The sequence below is a fragment of the Haemaphysalis longicornis genome, unplaced genomic scaffold, assembly GCF_048455015.1.
Source record: "Haemaphysalis longicornis isolate Haplotype H1 unplaced genomic scaffold, Haemaphysalis longicornis Haplotype H1 scaffold_14, whole genome shotgun sequence".
NCBI classification, from domain to species: Eukaryota; Metazoa; Arthropoda; class Arachnida; order Ixodida; family Ixodidae; genus Haemaphysalis; species Haemaphysalis longicornis.
In genome coordinates this window covers 33,826,820-33,833,357 of record NW_027526245.1, presented here as the reverse complement: position 1 = coordinate 33,833,357, position 6,538 = coordinate 33,826,820, and positions in this window count along the sequence as shown.

Below are 6,538 nucleotides of genomic sequence, written 5' to 3'. Positions count from 1 at the left end.
AGATCCGAGGCTTGCTCTCTCACTCGAAGTGAAAAGGGCAGAGGAACGGACGGGCGATTTACAAACAGCAGAGATGTGGATGTATCGTTAAAGAAAGGATAAAAAGGATGGTTATTCAGCGATGAAATTTTAAAGGCATAAAGTAAGTCCATGTACATTCGCTCGTTCTCAAGGCTCCACTTGTTACATTCGACATACAGACTCTCGATAGGGCTAGTGCGAAAAGCACCCGACGCAAGCCGTAGCCCGAAGTGTAGCACTGGGTCAAGCATTCGCAACGCTGTTTTAGTCGCCGACCCATATACCACACTGCCATAGTCTAAACGAGAAATACCCGCCGCGGTGGCTCAGTGGCTAAGGCGTTGCGCTGCTGAGCACGAGGTCGCGGGTTCGAATCCTGGCCGCGGCGGTCGCGTTTCTGATGGAGGCGAAAAGCAAAAACGCCCGTGTGTACGAGATTTCGGCACACAATAAAGATCCCCAGGTGGTCAAAATTAATCCGGAGCCCTCCACTACGGCGCGCCTCATCGCCTGCGTTGCGTCGGCGCGTTAAACCCTACAATCGATCAATCAGTATAAACGAGAACCAACCAAAGCCGTATAGAGCCGTAGTAGGAGTTCTTTGTCAGCCCCATAGGATTGGTGGGAGAGAACCTTAAGGATGTTCATTGTTTTCATACATTTATGCTTACGTTTCTTGATATGTGGCATGAATGTGAGTTTGTGGTTCAAACACAAGACCTAAAAACTTGGGCTCCTTGTTCACAGGGAGCGATTAAGAGTAATTTCTGGGTCCATATGGACCACGCGCCTCGTAGAGAACACAACACAGGAGCTTTTTACAGGATTCAATTTAAAACCATTCTTGTCTGCCCAGGTGGCAAGTTTCTTGACGCCCAGCTGGACTTGGCGTTCGCATATTGACATATTACATGATTTAAAAGATATCTGCACGTCATCTACATACATGGAGTAAGAAATTGTAGGCGGCAGTGCCTTCCCAAGGGAGTTCATTTTTACTATGAAGAGAGTGCAGCTTAGAACTCCGCCTTGCGGAACGCCATTTTCTTGCATGTGTACCTTTGACAGTGCAGAACCAACTCTGACGCGAAAGGTTCTCTCCGACAAATAGCTAGCAAGGGTGTTAAACATATTACGAGAAACACCGAATGACTTCAGGTCAGTAAGGATCCCATAACGCCAAGCGGTGTCATAGGCCTTTTCTAGGTCGAAAAACACAGTTAAACAGAACTGTTTTTGAATGAAGGCATCCTTAATATATGACTCTAGTGCCACAAGTTTATCGTTTGTGGATCTCCCCGCCCTGAAGCCTGCCTGGCAGCTCTCGAAAAGACCGTTGTACTCCAAAAAGTACACAAGCCTCCAGTTTATAATCTTCTCGAGAAGCTTGCACAGGCAGCTGGTCAGGGCAATGGGTCGATAGCTAGCGGGAGAAGAAGGGTCCTTCCCTTCTTTCAAGAAAGCTACAACTATGGCATCCCTCCAAGACTTTGGAATGTGCCCCGAAAGCCATATCTTGTTGAAAAGGTGATGATGATGATGATTGCAGTTTTTTGGCGCCAGGCCACCTGGGGCAAAGAGCGCCAAACAAAAGTATGTAAGAGAAAATAGTGGCTACTAAAGCCAAAATAACAGCAGTAAATTCAATCAACGCCAATGGTGATGGCTTGTATATAGGGCCAGTTTTGATTACGCATGATAGGAAATGAGGTTTAAAAACTTAACGTCTGACAAATATTTAAAAACGCGTTGCACAGAGACCATGGCATTGTCACCCAAAATCAAGGAAGGGTGTAGCGGAAAGTGTTGTCTGTATAGTTCCTTGAAGTGTCTGTGTCTTGTTGTGTCGAGTGCCTTGCATGTTATTAGGATGTGGACTACGGATAGGCCCTCCCCACACCTGCTACACACAGGTCTTGGAGAGCTAGTGAGCAGGTGTGAGTGTGTTACATGTGTGTGGCCTATCCGCAACCTAGCTAAGGTAACTTCAATGTGTCTGTCGTGTGAGTCAGTAGCGTATGGTCCCAAGTGTGGTTTTATTACGTGTAACTTGTTATCTGTCTGTTCACTCCAGTGTGTTTGCCATGTGTTGTGAAGTTGGTGTCTGATGTGTGGCTTCATATCTGTGTACGGTAGTGTTGCTATGCCCACTGAATTCAAGAGTGAAGCAGCAGTGGCTATTTCATCTGCGGTTTTATTCCCGGCTATTCCACAATGGCCAGGAACCCAACATATTGTTATTTCAAGACTTGATGCGTATGCCGCCATAAGGGCCTTAAAACAAGATTGATTACATAATTTTTTTAGCGTTTTCTGGACAAAAGTGCACGTACAACACTAAGAGAATCTGTAAAAACTATGGACTTTGGAATTTGATGTTGGACAATGTGGTCTAAAATAAGTAAAATGCCGTGTGCTTCAGCTGTAAAAATGCTGTTGTGGGAGTTCATTCTTTTTGCCATGTTAAAGTTCAGTCCATGGGCAGCACAAGACACAGCATCAGCTGTCTTTGATGCGTCGGAGTAAAACTCTGCACACTGGTACTTATCCTGCAGGAAGAGGAAATGCTGCAAAATAGCTGCCCTTGACGCCCGGTTTTTGTCGAACTGTACAAAAGACAGGTCACAGGAAACATCCCTGGCTTGCCATGGTGCAATAAAATCAATGATCGGTGTCTTGTGGATATATCAGAATGACACTGCTAGGTCAGAAGCTTCTGCTCTCACTCTGAGAGGTAACGGCATGGGAATAGATGGACGGTATAAAAAGAGCTGCTGTGAGGATGCATCATGAATGGTGGAGTTAAGAGGATGATTTGTCAGAGACATGATTTTAGAGGCATACAATAGGTCAGTGTATATCCTCTGGTGATACAGGGACCATTTGTGGCACTCTGCATAGAGGCTTTCAACAGGGCCGGTGCGAAAGGCTCCACAAGCAAGGCGAAGCCCCAAATGCAGAACTGGGTGAAGCATTTTAAGTGCCGTTTTCGTTGCAGACCCATATACGACGCTGCCGTAGTCCAAGCGAGATCCTACCAGTGCAGTATAAAGACGCTGGAGTAGCTGCTTGTTTGCACCGTACGATTGGTGAGAGACGACTTTAAGGATATTCATAGTTTTTAGGCATTTTTGTTTAAGCATTTTCAGATGAGGAAGAAATGTTAGTTTGTCGTCGAATATTAGGCCTAAAAACTTGTGCTCCTTTTCTACAGGAATCGACACGCCGTTAAGAGTAATGTCAGGGTCCACATGGATCCCACGAACACGGGTGAACACAACACAAGTACTTTTAACGGGGTTCAGCTTAAAGCCGTTCGTGTCCGCCCAGCCAGCAAGTTTGTTCACGCCGAGCTGGACTTGACGTTCACAGATTGACATATTACATGATTTAAAAGATATTTGGACATCATCACATAAACTGAACAAGAAATGGTTGGTGGCAATACCTTACGGAGTGAGTTCATCTTCACTATGAAGAGTGTGCAGCTCAAAACACCTCCTTGAGGCACGCCATTTTCCTGAACATGTACATTAGAGAGGGCACTACCAATTCTTACACGGAAAGTTCGTTCAGACATGTAGCTAGAAAGTGTGCTAAGCATGTTGCCCGAAACACCGAATGACTTCAAGTCACTCAAGATGCCGTATCGCCATGCCGTGTCGTAGGCCTTTTCCATATCAAAGAAGACTGTAATACAGAATAGTTTGTGAATGAAGGCATCTTTTATGTAGGATTCCAGCGCAACAAGCTGATCATTGGTGGAGCGCCCCGCCCTGAAGCCTGCCTGGCAGCCCTCGAGAAGACCGTTGCACTCAAGAAAGTACACAAGCCTGCGATTGATCATCTTCTCGAAGAGCTTGCACAGGCAGCTCGTCAGGGCTACAGGACGGTAACTTGAGGGGGACGACGGGTCCTTTCCCTCCTTCAAAAAAGCCACTACTACGGCCTCCCTCGAAGACTTTGGAATGTGCCCCGAAAGCCATATTTTATTATATAGATGTAGAAGTGTTTCGAGTGTGTCTGCGTATAAGTGTTGTAACATTGTGTATGTGATGTTGTCTGGCCCTGGAGCTGAGGGTTTACACGTGCTTAGAGCAGCCCTCAGCTCATGTAGTGAAAACAGGGAGTTGTAAGAAGTCTGTGATTTGTTGTTGTCGCGTAGGGACTTCTTTTCACAACAGGCTTTATGTTTCAGGAAAGTGTTTGTGTAATGTGCTGAACTGGACACGTGTTGGAAGTGTTGTGCGAGTGTGTCAGTCTGGTCTTCCAGAGTGTCCCCTGTTGTACTGACCAGGGGCAGGCTGTGTGTCTGTTGTCCTTTGAGTTTGCGTATACGTGTCCATACTTTCCGTGTGTCTGTGTAGGAGTTTATTGATGTTATGAATGTACGCCAACTCTCTCGTTTTGCCTCACGGCGCAAACGCCTTGGCCCGTTTGAACAACAGAAGGTTTCCCGACGTGGGGTACCGACGGAGGATACCCCACGCCTTGTTCTGGGCCTCTCGCGCCCGCCTACAGTCCTCATTCCACCACGGCCTCCGCTGGTTGCGCGGGGCACCAGAGGCGTGGGGAATGGACTTTTCGGCGGCGTCGAGGATGTGCGCCGTGAGGAGTTGGGTAGATTCATCAACGTGTAGGTGTCCTATGGATGTGTGGTGTAGTTTGGATGTCTCTGCAAAAAATTCCCCCGCATTTCCCCGAGGGGGAGAATGTGAAAGTGCGAATGCACGGTTGTCGGCCCGCTTGCGGCGCTTGCGCTCGGCCCCCGCAGCCCACCGCCTCGCCGCCTTCTCTTCCATCTCTTCCATCGGGTTTGTAGTATCACGTGTACACCACGCAGTTATCAAGCCGCTATAACGCCGCTGAGTCGCCAACGCACGCCGCTGACGACGTAGTTTGAATGCGTTAAAGATATAAGGCGCGTCACTAACTCTGATATCAGCGTCGTGTCCGTGGCTTGGTCGGTAGAGCGTCGCGCTGCGGCCGCAAAGTTCTCGGATCGAAACCTGGCGCCGGATGCTGTTTCTTTTTTAAATATAGAGGAGCACTGCGGACGCCGACGCCGCCGCCGGCGGTGGATGGTTTGGGGTCGCTTATAAAGTGTATTCACACTTAATATATTCCAGTTAGCTCGTGTTTCATTCAACCTATTATGGGAAGATGGACTGCATGGGCCTTTACCTATGTATGTTAGTGAGGTGGGGAAGTGGTCACTGCCATATGGGTCAGTGCCCACACCCCACATGAGAAGTAGAAAGAGAACTGCAGAGCCAATAGCCAAGTCAAGATATGAGTATGTGTTGTGCCCTATGTTATGGTATGTAGGCTGTTCATAGTTGAAAAGGCATGCTCCAGAGGATGTAGGAAACCTCTCTATCAGGCGACCCCGGGCATCCGTACGAGAAGAGCCCCATAGAGAATTGTGAGCATTAAGGTCGCCTGTTAAGATGTATGGTTCGGGCAGCTGGTCAACCAACGCCTCAAAGTCAGAGCTCGAAAGTGCAAGATCAGGAGGAATATATATGGAGCATACCGTTATCAACCTATTAAATATTATTGTTCGAATTGCTACAGCCTCAAGGACAGTGTTCAGAGTGACAGGGTGGCAGGCTAAGGATTTCCGGGCAATTATGGCCACACCGCCAGAAGAGTGTGTGCAGCCATCCCTGTCCTTTCTGAAGACCATGTAACTATTCAAGAAATTTGTGTGCTTGTAATTCAAATGTGTTACCTGAACACTCATTACACTTGGCTGATTAGCATGCAGTAGCTCGTATACATCGTCAAGATTTTTAAGAAGGCCTCTACAGTTCCATTGAATTATGTTTTCTCTTCCTATTATTTAGTGTGAGAGCTACAGGAGTGTGCGTGTTTGTTTATGTGTCGTCTTTCGGGGCTGTGACTCTCGCTTTTTTGGCTTGTCGGGAGGCTTTGGCATCGGGACGCGTTCCTTGCGGTGCACCGCAGGCAAGAACAGCACGACGTCCATCTCATCGTCCGATGTCCTGGGTGTGCCCATCGAACCGGGCTCCCCAGACTTGGCCCCCCTTCGGGGGCCCTTCGTATGGCCCGCCACCACCGCAGGTGTCGGGGGCACCAGAAGTGGCACGGGCGGTGCGGTGGCGGTGGAAGCCGGTGCGGGGCCCGTGGTGTCCATGGCACTCTCCAACGCACTGGAGGACGAGGAGGCAGGGACGGGAGCGGCACCGGTCCCGACGGAAGAGGTTGCCACCACAACCGCTGCTGCCTCAGCAAGCGGCGTGGTGGCGGGTTGGGCTGCCAGAGGCAACCCAGGGGGGGCGGGAGAGGGACCAGGTCAGACTCGCTGAACTGGGTCCCTGTGGAAACCAGACGCCGCTCCGCCCCCCGGCGAGCTGCGTCGGCGTACGTCCCCAGAGGGAAAGAGGCGAACCTCTTCCGCGCCTCTGGGAAGGTGATGTTGTCAGTGATTTTGAGGTTGATTATTTTCTTTTCCATCTGGAACCTTTCACACGTGCGGGAGTACGCAGCATTA